Source organism: Dermacentor albipictus, chromosome 3 (assembly GCF_038994185.2).
Source record: "Dermacentor albipictus isolate Rhodes 1998 colony chromosome 3, USDA_Dalb.pri_finalv2, whole genome shotgun sequence".
Taxonomy (NCBI): domain Eukaryota; kingdom Metazoa; phylum Arthropoda; class Arachnida; order Ixodida; family Ixodidae; genus Dermacentor; species Dermacentor albipictus.
The window spans coordinates 97,858,747-97,875,362 of record NC_091823.1 but is presented as its reverse complement, the minus strand read 5'-3'; the positions used below and the strand labels follow the sequence as shown (position 1 = coordinate 97,875,362).

Here is a 16,616-nt window from a genome sequence, read left to right as displayed (position 1 = left end):
ACGTGTCATATGCTGTGTGTGCGACTTAAAGGACGCCAGGGAAACCAACCATCACAGCTCAGTCTGGTGCGGGCGAAGAAAGAAAGCAGAAAGCAAACACGCCGTCTTACGTCGTGCGCAAGGCCGTGGGGGGATGGGAGAGGGGCGAAGGTGTTGTGCTCCAGCATCAACTGCGCATTTCGCGAACGGGCGCAAGGGGAACTGACGATCACCGCTCAATCTCGCGCCATACATGAATGAACGAGGGGAGCCATAGCAGGATGGAGGGGAGGCGGCTTCGCCTCCGTCAACAAGTGAGTGCTTTGCACGGTCGCACGCAGTCTCGGGCCCCATAGCTTTAAAGCGATCGGCAGACGGCTCCTACCTTTGTGCGTGCTTAGTTCTAGCCACTCTTGCGTTGAAGCTATAGACGGCACGAAAGTCACTTCGCTCGCTGCTGCTCCCACGCTTCCTCACACCAGCGTTTTCACAGCGAGTGTCCCCGGTAATCGATTGTCATGTGTTCATGTCTTCTTGTGCGCGCTGACACCATGCTTGTTATTTCAGTTAGTAAGTGAATGTTTCCATGTTTATAGGGCCGATAAAGCTACTATCCTTACTTCGCATATCTGTCTTCTAATTTGCTATCGCAATCGATGATAAGCCTTTCGGGCGACTTAGAGAATTACACCATAAACCCTAAAACTTGTGCCAAGAGGCGTTAGTGTGGCATAGGTAAATAAAGTTAACTGCTAAAGTGAATATGAAATGGTTCAGTGGTCCCTGTGGATTAATCACTTTGTCATAAGTTTGGCGAACAAACTAGAGCGAAATGCATTGCCTGTTGGATAAAACTCGCAAAAAATCAGAAGCTGGCGAGAAAATCACTATTTTGGTCCCTGGTCGCGACGCATGGAAAGCGCTGTGCCTTTCTAACAAATCAATGTTTGAGCTGAAGGAACTGACAGAACCTTCCTATGCGCACGCTGGTGGCGGCGTTGTGGAACCATTAATCAGGGGACAAGCTAGAACTCTGGTTTTATTCGTCATAAGCATTCGCTTTGGCCTGATCTATTCTGCCCTCAGACAGACGATTTCTTCAAAACCTAGAGCTACTGACATAGGACGGCCTTTGGAAACAGCTGGATTCGTGAACCTAAGCAGGCGAAAAAATGATAATGGTGCGTATGCCTGCGTTATTGACTCGACTAGCACCATTTGCATTTGCTTGTATGACACGCTGTGATGCAGTTATTAAACTAACACACATATTTAATTAGTCTCTAGCTGCACTAAAAGCCCTTACAGCGAGCAATTATTCTGCTGACTGAACTAATAACAAACGAATAACTCTCGTACTTTCACGCGCTTTTTTCCGACAATTCATTTTTTGTTGTCACGTCACCTCCTGTGAGCACTTCGCGATCATCAGACTAGCCTTCCCATTTTTTTGAACAATTTGGTGGGATTTAGTTTTTATCCAACTATATGCGTAAGCATCTTAGAAAAGGAAGACGTGCAGAGCCGGCAATGTCACTCTGCCATGGTACACGCACGCGGAATGGCAATGGTTTATCGGGGCACAGGATAGACGTCACCGTGCATTTACACATACGGCCATTTTGTCAGTGTCATACAAACTAGTGTGCCTTTATTGGAAATAAATCCTTGATGCTTTGAATATGATGGAAGCATTCCATACGCATGAAAGCTTGTTCCCTTGAATAGAAGGCTTCCCTCTGTTCAGCATTTATTGAAGTGCGAGAGAAAAAAAGAACGTTAAGGTTGGGATGTGGGTAACGATAGAAATAGATAACTTTTCGCAGATGGACTTCGCGAGAGGTTAACGATCTTGGCTATTGCAAGCAAGCGTAACCAGACTTCAAACTGCTCGGCAAAGCGGCGAAAAAAAAACGAGGCTTAGATGGTAGCTTTGTCTAACCTACTAGCGCCAGGATAAGAAGTGCGTGAAGTGGCGGAAAAACAATATAACATGACCCACAGTTTCAGGACGTGGGCAGTTATTAAAGACGCAAACGTAGCTGCCTGATTGGTTTAAGCGCACCATAAAACCTGGCCTTTCATGGGATACTTCATCGTGAACCAGTCAACACTTCTAGCAATGGCTGCCGATACATTTTGGTTGCTCAAACACCTAAGCTCTCTCGCCGATTAACCAGAGCTGCCTACATACAGCCTTTGCTGATCGCCGTAGGTCACTCAGCAAAGCTTACCTCATCTCTGTATATTGGGAGATCCCTCATTCTCATTTTTTTTTCAATTTATGCCTAGTATCTTGAATCGCACTTTGGGCTGACATATTATCCCGTTTATTGTGTGGAGGAAGTACTTATAGACATGCCTGTTCTATTGGGCTATTGGAGGGCATTTGCAGCACTAGTTCCCGCACGGATGAAGGTGAACTACAATGCGTGCTGCATGATGGCTAATCGTGGTGGCACAGAAAGCAGCTGTCATTCAATCATATTTGCGACCTTTTTCGCGCTGTCATAATAAAAAATATTTATTGCGAAAGAAAAACATACACATGTGTAGGATCAGCACGAAGTTATGCATAAACTACATATCTAGCAGCGGGAAGTAGATGTGAAAAACAGAAACGCCCTTCTCAAGGTAGGAAGAGGGTTAAAAAAAAAGCTTTTTCGCTTAGTTTAGTCGAGTTCGGCTTTGACGAACATGCCAACTCCCACTTTCGTTTAGGCAAATGATCAAACTCTGAACTTCTGTTGATCTCTAACAATATATTGAGCTGTGTAAACGCAAGAGTTTAACTATACTGCTGAAGAGTTATTCATAGAACTAAATCAGTGAAACTCTTTCAAGAAAAAAAAAAAGCTTTTGAGAGACTTCGACGAGTAATAATGGAAGTTCTTGGGACTGTCTAGGGTTTCCCACCCAACATTTTTTTCATTTGTTGTTGAGGTTCTGTCCAAATTTCTATATCGTGTTCTCTTGTAAAGAATGTTGTAGTTTCAAGACTTATTGAAAATATAATGGTTGTTTTGCAAATCCCTGGTAATAATGAGTACACCAAATGTGCAGTGCCTGCCGAAATGTTTGTCTGTCAGTGCACTAGGAGTTCTTTATTTCTTTATTTATTTGCTTACCTATACAACACGGCCAACTGCCATTTGACTGCAAATGCCAGAGAACATGACAATTCAATGCTAATGTAACATGGAATTCACATGCGTGTGACTGAACAGTAGCTGGTATGAGAACGAAAGGAGGATACATGTTTAGGTGGCAGAAGGCAGTTATAACTTTCATAGTTGTGAAGCATGAAATGCTTTGTCGGCGATTTTCAAGTGACCTTGAGGCAAAAGCCGGAGCCGGTAACCGGGCGCTTAAACGAGATCATCCGGGCAACCAGTCAAAACATAAATAAATACGGTCTCTGTCCCCTTTGTTCAGGACCGCATTACAGAGGCTATAGTTACTGCCCAAATACGTTACAAAAAAATACTGCTTCCAAGTTCTATATAGTATTTGTTTAAAATATCCCTCGAGCTGTAACTTCTATAAAAGTTACAGAGTACTATAGTACGCTGAACTTCGATTCCTAATTTTCAATAGCGCCGTTAAAAAGGCAGATACAAGGCGCCATATACTTCGCTGTCATCTTTTGGCGCTGGGACAGGGTTAGCTGTGCTCTTTTGAACGCCACTTGTCCGTAAGCTCCGCAGCGCGGTTTTGTGTCACCTCCTTCAGCCGCTTTTCTTCTTATAGCTGGGCATTGTCCATGTGGAACAGTGCACAGTATGGCCTGGTGTGGTGTGGTGTGGTTGAGTGTACCGTAGCGAATATGCAGTACATCCATTTTAGGATTGTGCCAAGTATCGGTTCCAACCAATTTGCTGAGATCTACTCTCGATGACGGGAGTGCCAGCAAGTTTTTTGGTCAATATATGCAATTTCTGCCTTTCAAATTATTTATCATCCTACATAACAAAGAAACTTTGTTCAAGTCCTAATACACAGAACTTTAGAGCCACGTGCCGACGTGTACCATTTTGACTACCTCAATTCGCATTCATAGCTCCCTTGATCTATGTCCACAAGGTTACTCTCAATGCATGCCTCACTGATTACGATGGCTTGCCAGGTGAGAACCTTTCACAGAGCTCTCTGAAACTTCATTTCAAGCCAGTGACACGTGTACTTATCTTTATCGGGCGACCACGTTTCGCCGCTTGACAACTGTAATCGCACAGCGAGGGACGCGCCTGAATGTATCCGATGTTTCTGGAAAGTTATCGATGCTTCTACCCGGCTGTCTGTTGTCGCCGAACCTTGTGTTATCTGATTTCATCGCGTAACGCGAATGGTGTAGAACTTTGTGGAAGGCACACGGGTCCGAACGATTAATCTGGAACATTCGACGACTGCTCTATAAAAGCCGACGCGCTTGACCCGCTGATCAGATTTTCGACGATCGCCGACTGTGTTCGCCGCTTTCGTTGTGCTATAGGTGTAGCCTGTTTTGTGGGCACAGGTTCGCCCAATAAAAGCTAGTTTTGTATTCCACCGTACTGCTTCTTTCTTCGCCGTCACTACCACGTGACATCTGGTGGAGGTGCTTTACGTCCATGTACCGGACGCCCCCGACAAGCCGTAATACAAGCCCGGACCGCAAAGACAACACCAGCGCCGTCCCGGAACATCGAGCAAGCCGCCGTCTTCAACAGCTGCCCCCGGAGCACGGACTTCTACCTGAGAATTCCAAGAAGATTGTGGACAAGGCAACCCCGATGGCAGCCCCAGCATCCCCCATCGTGCTGCAGCAGCCCAGGGAACCTCCGACGTTCCGCGGATCAACATTCGAGGACCCGGAAACCTGGCTCGAAACGTATGAGAGGGTCGCTAAGTTTAACAGTTGGGACAGCGACGACAAGCTGCGGCATGTCTATTTCGCATTGGAAGACGCCGCCAGGACGTGGTTCGAGAATCGGGAAGCCACCTTAGCGACGTGGGACCTTTTCCGAAGCGGCTTCTTGCACACGTTTACAAGCGTCGTGCGAAAAGAGCGAGCCCAAGCTCTACTAGAAACCAGAGTGCAGCTGCCAAACGAGACGATCGCAATCTTCACGGAGGAGATGGCCCGTCTTTTCCGGCACGCCGACCCGGAAATGTCGGAAGAGAAAAAAGTTCGCTTCCTGATGCGCGGCGTCAAGCAAGACCTTTTCGCCGGACTTATTCGTAACCCACCGAAGACTGTGGCTGAGTTTTCTGCAGAGGCATCGACGATCGAGAAAACTCTGGAGATGCGCACCCGGCAATATAACCGCCAGGGGCACACGCCGCAGTATGCCATCCAAGGACTACGTTCGGACGACCTTCAAGAGACCATCAGGGCCATTGTGCGAGAAGAACTGCGCAAGGTCCTGCCTTCGTCGCAGCCTCAAGTGGCATCTATCGCCGACATCGTGAAGGAAGAGGTGCACCGATCCCTTGGAGCTCCCGAGGTGCAACCAGAACCACCGCAGCCGGAAGCAATGACCTACGCCGCCGCCGTCGCCCGCCGTCAAGGCCCCCCTGCGCGACCGCGCCAAGGTCCTGCAACACCGCAATTCCGTCGTCCACCGCCGCCGCCGCCAGCGCGCCCACCCGTCGCCCAGCGCACCTATACGAGGAAGACGGACATTTGGCGAGCCCCCGACCACCGCCCGCTCTGCTATCACTGCGGAGAAGCCGGCCATGTGTACCGCCGATGCCCATACCGCGACATGGGACTGAGAGGATTCGCCGTCAACGCGCCGCGTCCACAGCTTGGGGAGCGCCCACGTGACATTGCCGATTACCTAGCCGCCACTCAGTGGAACTCTCGACGACCGTCCCGTTCGCCGTCACCAGGCCGCTACCTGTCACCGCAGCGCCGTCCATACACTGGCCCAGCCCGGGGCCGCTCTGCGAGCCCATACCCGGAAAACTAAAAGCAGCAACCGATGGAGGTGCGGTTGCTGTTCGTCGAACAGACGAAGATCCTCCGCCGCCGACGAAGACGACGAAGACACCATCTCGACGACATAACGACACGCCGCCGTCCCGACGAAGTCTGGAAGCCAAAACTACACCGACGAAAGACGACTTGACGACGCGACGTTCCAACCTCAGTTCAACACGACGCAGCCGTGATCCAACGCCAAGACCTAACTGCAATGCCAGACAAAGAACAACCGACCTCGACGTGCTTCTTGACGGCCACGAAGTCACTGCCTTAGTCGACACAGGGGCCGATTACTCCGTAATGAGTGGACACATCGCCGCCCAGTTGAAGAAAGTTAAGACCGCATGGGAAGGCCCTCAGATTCGCACCGCTGGAGGACACCTCATCACGCCGACTGGGATCTGCACGGCAAGAATAACCATTCATGACCGGACTTACCCTGCCACCTTCGTTATCCTCCAACAGTGTTCACGAGACGTCATTCTCGGTATGGACTTCCTGGACCAACACGGCGCAATCATCAACCTGAAGTCGAAGTCAGTAACGCTGTCGGAAGATAAAGCAATGCCGCCGGAGAGCCCTCATAGTCACCACGCCTTGAGTGTGCTCGAAGATCAAGTGAGCGTCCCGCCTCGCTGCAGCATCGTTATTTCGGTCAGCACCGAAACACCCGCTGACGTAGAAGGCGTCATTGAAGGCGACCAACGTCTACTACTAGACCATGAAATTTGCGTCGCAAGAGGGATCGCTCGACTGCATGAAGGGAAAACTGAAGTGTTGCTGACAAACTTCAGCCAGGAGTTCAAGCACATCAACAAGGGCACGACGATCGCGTACATCGAGGAAATTCTGGAAACAAGTAATGCGTTTGTCCTCTCGGATTCCGCCGCATTTACCCCGACGACCATGGCTCCCGAACCAGACTACGACATTAATCCAAATCTCCCTATGATTAAGCAACAGCAGCTCAGAAGTCTGCTCCGACGATACAAAGGCTGCTTTTCGACCTCATCGCGTATTCGACAAACACCAGTCGCCAAGCATCGCATAATCACCGAGGAATGCGCTCGCCCACTCCGTCAGAGCCTTTACCGAGTTTCGGCGCGAGAACGTGAAGCTATAAGAGAACAAGTCGACGAAATGCTGCGCGACGACATCATCCAGCCGTCCAAAAGCCCGTGGGCATCCCCTGTTGTTCTGGTAAAGAAAAAGGACGGAACCCTACGTTTCTGCGTCGATTATCGTCGTCTGAACAAGATCACGAAGAAGGACGTATACCCCCTCCCACGGATAGACGACGCATTAGATCGGCTCTGCAACGCTAAATACTTCTCGTCCATGGACCTAAAGTCTGGCTATTGGCAAATAGAAGTCGACGAAAGAGATCGCGAAAAGACCGCCTTCATCACCCCAGACGGCCTCTACGAGTTCAAGGTTATGCCATTCGGACTGTGCTCGGCGCCTGCAACGTTCCAGCGCGTGATGGACACGGTTTTAGCAGGATTGAAGTGGCAGACCTGTCTCGTATACTTGGATGACGTCGTCGTCTTCGCCGGAAATTTCGACGTTCACCTTAGGCGGCTGGCAACAGTACTAGAGGCCATCAGGTCATCAGGACTTACTCTGAAGCCGGAAAAGTGCCGCTTCGCTTACGAGGAGCTTCTATTTTTAGGCCACGTCATCAGCAAATCTGGAGTCCGCCCCGACCCGCAGAAGACAGCTGCCATAGCAAAGTTCCCACAGCCCATCGACAAGAAGGCAGTGCGTAGATTTCTTGGCATGTGTGCCTACTACAGGCGATTTGTCAAGAACTTTTCACGCATCGCTGAGCCGCTGACGCAGCTAACTAAATGCGACGTCGAGTTCAAGTGGGAAACGCCGCAGGCCGAGGCATTTCAAGAACTCAAACGACGCATGCAGTCGCCGCCCGTACTTGCGCACTTCGACGATCACGCCGATACCGAAATCCACACTGACGCCAGTAGCCTAGGCCTCGGCGCCGTCCTGGTCCAGAGAAAAGATGGACATGAACACGTGATAGCTTACGCTAGCCGGTCGTTGTCAAAAGCGGAAGGCAATTATTCTACAACCGAAAAGGAATGCCTCGCCATCGTTTGGGCTACAGCGAAATTTCGCCCTTACATATATGGCAGGCCATTCAAAGTCGTCAGCGACCATCACGCCTTGTGTTGGCTAGCGAATTTAAAGGATCCCTCAGGACGGCTGGCACGGTGGAGCCTCAGACTACAAGAATACGACATCACCGTAACATACAAGTCCGGACGAAAACACTCAGACGCCGATTGCCTATCCCGCGCCCCCATTGACCCGCCACCGCAAGATGCCGAGGATGACGACGCCTTCCTTGGAATAATAAGCGCGGAAGACTTCGCCGAACAACAACGAGCGGACCCGGAACTTAAAGGCCTCGTCGATTATTTGGAAGGGCACACCGACGTTGTCCCCAGGGCATTTAAGCGCGGATTATCTTCCTTCACGCTTCAAGACAGTCTACTCGTGAAGAAGAACTTCTCGCCAGTCCGCGCCAATTACCTGCTTGTTGTCCCGTCAGGACTTCGTCCAGAAGTATTGCATGCCCTACATGACGATCCGACCGCTGGACACCTCGGATTTTCCCGGACACTATCGAGGATACAAGAAAAGTATTATTGGCCGCGCCTGACCGCCGACGTCGCCCGTTATGTCAGAACATGCCGAGACTGTCAGCGACGCAAGACACCGCCGACAAGGCCAGCCGGATTACTACAGCCAATCGAGCCTCCTTGCCGACCATTCCAGCAGATCGGGATGGACTTGCTGGGACCCTTTACGACGTCAATAACCGGAAATAAGTGGATCGTCGTGGCGACGGACTACCTCACCCGCTTCGCTGAAACAAAAGCACTGCCGAAAGGTAGCGCAGCCGAAGTGGCGAAATTCTTTGTCGAAAACATCCTGCTGCGACATGGCGCCCCAGAAGTCCTCATCACCGACCGAGGAACGGCCTTTACAGCGGAGCTCACCCAAGTCATTCTGAAATACAGTCAGACAAGGCACAGGAGGACAACGGCTTACCACCCGCAGACGAATGGTCTTACGGAGCGGCTGAATAAGACCCTCGCCGACATGCTAGCGATGTACGTCGACGTCGAACACAAGACCTGGGATGCCGTCCTGCCGTACGTGACATTTGCTTACAACACGGCGGTGCAAGAAACAACACAGATCACGCCGTTTAAGCTGGTTTACGGCAGGAACCCGACGACGACGCTCGACGCCATGCTGCCCCACGTCACTGACGAAGAGAATGTTGACGTCGCTAGCTACCTCCAGCGCGCCGAAGAAGCCCGACAGCTCGCCCGCCTACGGATCAAGAACCAACATAGGACCGACAGCCGACACTACAACCTCCGACGACGCTTTGTTGAGTACCAGCCCGGCGACCGTGTTTGGGTTTGGACACCGATACGCCGACGAGGACTCAGTGAGAAACTACTCCGACGCTATTTCGGACCCTACAAGGTCATCCGACGTATTGGCGCTCTGGACTATGAGGTCGTGCCAGACGGAATTTCGCATTCACAGCGGCGCCGCGCACGATCTGAAGTGGTCCACGTGGTGCGCCTTAAACCCTTTTACGGACGCTGATGAAATTCTTTATTTTTTGTTGTTGTTTTCTTTGCTACGGGTGTTTTTATTTCGCTTGTATGTAGCATCGGGTCGATGCTTTTTAAGAGGGGGGTATTGACACGTGTACTTATCTTTATCGGGCGACCACGTTTCGCCGCTTGACAACTGTAATCGCACAGCGAGGGACGCGCCTGAATGTATCCGATGTTTCTGGAAAGTTATCGATGCTTCTACCCGGCTGTCTGTTGTCGCCGAACCTTGTGTTATCTGATTTCATCGCGTAACGCGAATGGTGTAGAACTTTGTGGAAGGCACACGGGTCCGAACGATTAATCTGGAACATTCGACGACTGCTCTATAAAAGCCGACGCGCTTGACCCGCTGATCAGATTTTCGACGATCGCCGACTGTGTTCGCCGCTTTCGTTGTGCTATAGGTGTAGCCTGTTTTGTGGGCACAGGTTCGCCCAATAAAAGCTAGTTTTGTATTCCACCGTACTGCTTCTTTCTTCGCCGTCACTACCACGTGACACCAGCTACTGCCATTTCCCTGCCGCATGATTTCGACGCATGCAAGAAATAGCCAGCCTTACGCGGAAAGAAGTAAACCAAGGAGACGTGTCAAAGTCTGGTTAAAACACACGAAGTTTCGCCGAAATTAAGGAATTGCGTGCTTGAAAATGAATTTTTGTTGCGCTGAGTATGTTCACGTAACGTTTGTTGTTTAGTTGAGTAATTCAATAGAGAACAAAGCTGTGGAATGGCACATTAGCAGGAATTGGTAGGGGGCTACAATGGGGCTACAAACATGGGGCTACAATTATACTCGTTAGTTATTTGAATGCCCTCCTTTGTCTGTGTTATTCGGGAAAATAGCAGCAACAGCCATTCTTAGCGAAGTGCGGCATGGTTGGCCTAAAAATTTAGCTTTACATACCGTTGCGGGAAAAATGAATATCAAACAAGCGGCCGCCCCTTGAATCACGTGAGCAATGGAAGGCTAATGGAAAGCTGAACAAGGTAGAGTTGATTCACAGGGAGTTTTACATGGAGAAGCGTTGAGGTGCAAATGATCAGTGCGTTCCGCGAGCTTTGGAGCTGCTTGTCTTCGTTTCCGGCCGCTATACTACAGCTACTATTAACGCGACGTATAAGAGCAGGCTGCGGTCGCCAGAAAAATAATCATAAATGTATAAAGCTAAGAAACATTAGCTTAGGTGGCAATTTTTCAGTGTCCATTCTGGGGATATGTTGGCATACGATGTCGGGTGTCACTGGTCTGGTGTCCTGGGTGGCACGAATGCCGGCGAGGCAGGAGACCTGTACAACTTTAGACGCCCTAAAGCTCAGGCGACTGCACCTGACTCACGTGAAGCACCCTATTCTGGGCGATCGGCGACGAACCAACTTCATAACTCAATTGAGGGTTATCACGCCCCTTTTAATTGTATGCCTTTGCATTGGCGGTGCTCCGGCTACCGAAACATCACCGACCTCCAACCACAAGAACGGACGAACCCTCCCCCCCCCCCCCCGCAAAAATAAATAAACAAGACAGCTAATCGCTTAAAACAAGAAAAGAATGAAAGTCTGGTCGGGGTCTATCAGACAATCGTTTCAAGATGACTACAACCAAGTCTGAGCCGAAGCTAACGGAAGGCTGCTAAAAGCAGGAGGGAAGGCTCGGAAAAGAAGCCACCGCCAAACATTCCTTCATGGCGGGCCTAATAGGACGCACTATCTTCTACGTAAGGCGGGTAATTGCATGGCCGTTAAGGAAATAGCCAGCTCAGGGAATTTCCTCTCGGCTTCCGAATGGGAAGCGTCTTACCCGACTCCCTCATTACGTCGCTCTCCTCTTACTTCCCTCCCTCTTCCCTCGCAGAAAGAAAGCAAGCATTAGTTGTACGAACCATACTGCCGTTAGAGTACCGGCCTCCGACCCGCAGCTATGGCCGCATGGTTGGTAACACAAGCACACGAACAAAGAAACACACACAAAGTGACAGAGAGAGCCTCTCCTCCTTTTCACATGTTGACCCTGTAAAGAATGTTGCGAATGAAGTGCGGGCAGTTGTTGATCACTACCACGACAACCATAAAGACCAAAAATTCTGCAGATCCAATGCATAATTTGAAAAGTACGCGAAGAAAAGATTTTCGCGAAATGGTTATGCCAGTGCTGCAAAACTGTCCACCTTTTGCAACAAGTTATGGAGAAATGGGACTTCGTGCCTGCCCAGCAAATCAGGAAGGCTCTGATGCCGCCGCCACGCAACTGCACTTACGCCATTTCCGCGGTCAGCTCAGTTTAGTTTTGCACTATCTCTCGAAGTGGCCATCCCTACTGCACAAGTAGTTGACCGAGCAGACAAGACAAACCTCTGGAGGTAAGACGCAGAAGCCTTCGCATTAAAAAAGAATTATGCGCTAGGAGGTGCATGTTTGTTGCAGTGAAGATATATGGGTAGTGTTTGTTGTGTCATGGAGTAAACCCGCCAAGAAATCATTAGGCTTAGCACGCATCGGGCTACATGTAAGGAAATACGTTATAAGAGTGCTATATCCTGTGTGGCAACTATTCGGTGTAACAGCAGTATAGATGCAACAACAAAGAGCTGTCACCAAGATCTGGGAGGGTTGAATTAAAAGACTTTCCTTGTAAATAAAAACCATGAAGTCGGCGCATATTCAGAAGGTTTACGTCATTGGTGAATAACGGAAGCGCGTAGGTTTCCCTTTAAGACGACTGCATTACACTTTCGTGCAGAGATTTTGTTAAAACAAGATTGCGAGCTGTAGGTGAGTGTTCATCTATCAATCTAGAAAATACAAGAGCGACTGTGAACTAATGAACAAAGCCACCAAGGTGAATAAAGCAACTAAGAAATGGGATTCGACTTCCTACTCCAGGCAGAAGATCAATCTTTCGCCAGGTGGTGTCGCATCTCCTTCTGACACGGGAAGGGTGAAGTACACGCCTGGTTGGCTCCAATGTATCCATACATCACGCAGCTTGTTGAGATTTTTGTTGGAAGCACTTTGTGGGCTGTGTCGGGTACCTGATATATCAGCTCTTGCAGGAGACGGCAGAACTTGTTAGCTTTCGTCGAGTCAGAGTAAGGTTGATCAACAGACGTTGCACAGGGCTGCTTAATTTTGAATTTACATACATTCTGCTTAGCGTGACTATTGTGCAGTAAATGCATAGACGTGCCTCTTTTGCCTGGATTCGAACCTCTATGTGGTCTTTTATTTGCGTCATCATTGTTTGCGCTGTTCCTTCATGTGGTTTGGCAGAAGGCTCATAAAGTGGTGACATCATAAATTATCGCTTTTATAGTTGTCAAGAAATTGCGTTTAAATATACTGATGAACTTGATACGCATAACTTTGCTTATAGTCAACGTGTCAAGTTCAACACACTCATTAGAATGGAAAGTGGTATATTTTTGGGGAGAAGCTTCAACCGCAAGTTCTTGCTTACCTGTAAGCTCTTTGCAGGTCACCGAGTTATCGAAGTCATGGGCGGCAGCGTCGAGGCTGATATTCCCATGCCTCGAGACTCTTTGTACCATTAAAATGCTTTTGAACAGTTTTTGTGCTGCGGAACTTTCTCGCCGAATGAAAATTATAAAAGATCTCCATGGCAATTTTCATTTCATTATCAACGCCTTCGATCAGCACTTACGAAGGGTAAGATAGGTCAAAGCAACATTTGTCTATTGGACCCTCTGGTTAAAATATGTATCACAAGGTGTCGCTGCCAGCGTTTTAGCGGCCGGAACAGAACAAAAATCAGGAGACCACTCAGCACATCCCAATAGAATGCGAAGAGATCCTCCCAGTGAGAGCCAGAAGTAACGTAGGCATTTCAGGATTTAAAGTGGACGGAAAGATCAAGCAGTAGGCAGCCTATACTATAGAGAAGCAAGATACGTTTCGAGTGTTTGCTGGAAAAATCTGAGCACACCTAAGCCCTTCTTGGAAGTTGTGCATGCGAAATCATTTGTCCACGTTGACACCACACGGAGGTCCTTCGAGTTTTGCGCTGCAAGAAACGTTTGTGTTAATGCTCGTGCCGCCCGCCGTGGATTGGGAGAGTTGACGACGATGGTGGAACTTGCTGTTAGCCTCTTCGCCCGTTTTGTTGCGTTCTTCGACTTTTTTTTACTTCGTCTAGAGTGTAGTGGTGGGGACGGTCACATTTCGCTACAGCCAAGATTGCGGTCGCCAACGATGTAGATACTTCAGACTCCATAGGGGCACGTGGTGCCGGAGAAAACAAGCTCAAGTCAACAGCACGAGCGTGCCTTGGTCGCTCGTGATGGGGCGTCGCAGTTTATTTATTTATTTATTTATTTATTTATTTATTTATTTATTTCTGATACCATCAAGGCCCGAAGACTTTACAGAGGGGAGCGGGAAAATGGGAAGCATAACAATTAAATAGGGAAAATAAACAATGTAGCGCATTAGTAATTCCTAATTATACAATACTATGTAATATCTAGCTTAATGTTTGTAAATTACGACAGATAATGTAACAAAAATAGTTCCTTGATAATTCCTGTTAGTACAATGTTAACCAGTGTCGCACTTAGTCATTTGCAAATACGGCGAGTAAATGAAATAACATGTTCATAATTCCTTGTTATACAATGTTAGAAAATGCTTCCCGAAATAGTTTGTTGTTGACAATAGATACAATTTAACGGGGAAGGTGGTTCCCCTGCCGTGATGATATGGGAAAAAAAGATTGACTGAAAGTTTTAGTGTTGCCTGTTTAAGTCCGACATTATGGCGATGATCAATGCGCCTCGACAGGTAATGAGGCTGAGAAATGATGTTACTCTGAAGGGAGGAATGGTAATAAAATATGTGAAACAGTATCAAACGTGCTATTGCTCTACGACATGCAAGTAATGGTAGAGTAGTTTATATTGAAAATGACCAACAAGTCCACCGTCTACGTCTTGCACTTACTGCGAGACAATTGAGCGCCTGATTGTGGAGTGCCCCCTTTCATTACGCAGCGCTCGTTGGTATCATCTCTCTAGCCTGTGTTGCATGACACACTTACCGAATGCCTGCACGGTAATGGTTGTGCGTCTCGACGGGACCAAACTTAATACACTCCACATTCTTCTACAGAAGAAACTAACTCAGGTTCCGGCTTATAGCGTATTTTTTTCACATGACAAGACTTTAGACATTATCACTCTATCACTACCATTATTCTAGTTGCGGGAGCAGCAGTGACTGACCCCACTGTGCATGACCCGTACGATGTGTTTGATTGTCCGGTTTCGCTTTGACATTTGATATCTTGCTTTGCACTCTTTCCTTGCTAAATTACATTTCCTTGAGTCTTTCTCTTCCTTTCTGAAAAAAAGGCAGGCATTGTACATCTTCTGGTAGCAGTTGCCAGCCTGCTCCTATAGCTTTCCTTTTCTCCTCATGTGCATGTTTGCTTGAAAAACAAATAACAATAATTCCACGTCCGATTGTGCTCAGGTGAGCAAATTTTATGAAATTCCACAGCGCTACATGCAACACGGCACAAAAGTTATTTGAATTTGAAACGACAGGGCTGCTACAAGGGATTTATCCTTCCTCTTGCGCTGAACTTGACGTACAACAAAACCAGCAGCAATAATTTTCCGGATGCAGCTGCCTCCACATCGTTGAGGACAAAGCGACGTAAGACATATAAAACGAAAACTAGAATCGCAAGGGCACCTAGTAAAAAGGAATAGAGAAGATCATTAAGAATCGGTGGCACGTCGCGCAAGTAGACGCAGGAATGCTTCATGTCAAGCGCGTGGTATCTAACGGCCACAGAAGGCATCGTGGGAAACACCACCATTGTGTTTTCCTCAAAGGCTGGCTTCCTCAAGTAACGCTTCAACCTTTCAGATTCTTCACAACCATTTTTGTCGTGTGTTTGGTCCTCACCGACGATTCTCATCAAAATTCCGGTGGTGCCACTTGGTCGAAGTCATTTGCTTGTATCCTCGGCAAGCCTTACCAGAAAGGCACACGCCCTAGCTCATGCGTTTCAGAGCTCCAGAGCTTTATTGTAAACATTACCTACTTCCCTTCAGAACTATTTTGCATCGCCGCTCTTTTAAGATTCTTGTTACGCTTGATAAAGTACATCGGAATATCGTAAGGATGCCTGAAATTCATGGCTTGACGTCAGATGCAGACCTACGCAGGCAGAAGACAGACGGACGGATGGACATGTGAGGATGCGCAAGGGTTCGGCTTTAGAGTATGCATCTGTTCCTATATACTGAAACTACAAAACAGTAACAAAATTAACGAATGAAGCCACCAGAAGAAAACGACAACCCTGACCTCCACAAGCACAATATCATCTTTGAGCCTCTTCTATTATCTTTGGGGCGCAGAACGGGAAATGAGGAATGTAAGCAAAGAACCCTTCTGTGATCTCGCAAGCATGGGGTGTTGAAGAAAAGGTTGAATGTTAAGGAGGCCTTGATTGGCGCTGATATACTTATTAGGAATATTTGGAAGGTAAGTGTTGATAAGTGTTGACAAGGATCGCATAAGTGTTGATAAGTTTTGGATCAAGTCTCATAGTATTGATAACAATCGCTAAGCCTTCATAAGGGTCTGATCTAGTCCCATGAAGTTGATAACGAGCGATGAGGGTCGATAAGCGTGTATACAAGTCGGATCAAGTTGTATAACATTGATAATGATACCGGGCTGCGTGGAGATGACCAAGTGACGCAACGCTTACGCACACTTACACAGCTCCCAGAGAAGCATCGGTGTAAATTTTCGCGACTTCCTTTTGTGAATCTACAAGCGGAATTGACCGCATTCATTACAATATCATGGTTATGCTGTACACGTATGTTAAACCTTGGGGAGCAGCTACCTCGTGAAGCTGCTGCACGTAAGAGCTTTTATGCGGTTGTTCCTTCCCTTATCGATGAAGTAAAATATAATAAACTTACGTTGGCTTGAGATTTCTTTCCAAATATATGTAATTTTTGTATCAATAT

General features: G+C 48.1%; 1 protein-coding gene and 1 long non-coding RNA gene across 2 annotated transcripts in view; one reads left to right on the top strand and one right to left on the bottom strand.

The window, feature by feature from the left end:
• LOC139057872 (uncharacterized) overlaps positions 1-16,616 on the bottom strand; it is a 328,200-nt gene that overhangs the window by 148,072 nt on the left and 163,512 nt on the right. The gene's annotated exons all lie outside the window — the stretch shown is intronic.
• The window catches only part of LOC139057873 (uncharacterized), a 119,885-nt gene continuing 103,440 nt past the window's right edge, over positions 172-16,616 (top strand). The window contains exon 1 of the long non-coding RNA XR_011513061.1: positions 172-293. This is a non-coding gene — a long non-coding RNA (uncharacterized lncRNA). The remainder of the gene's footprint in view (positions 294-16,616) is intronic.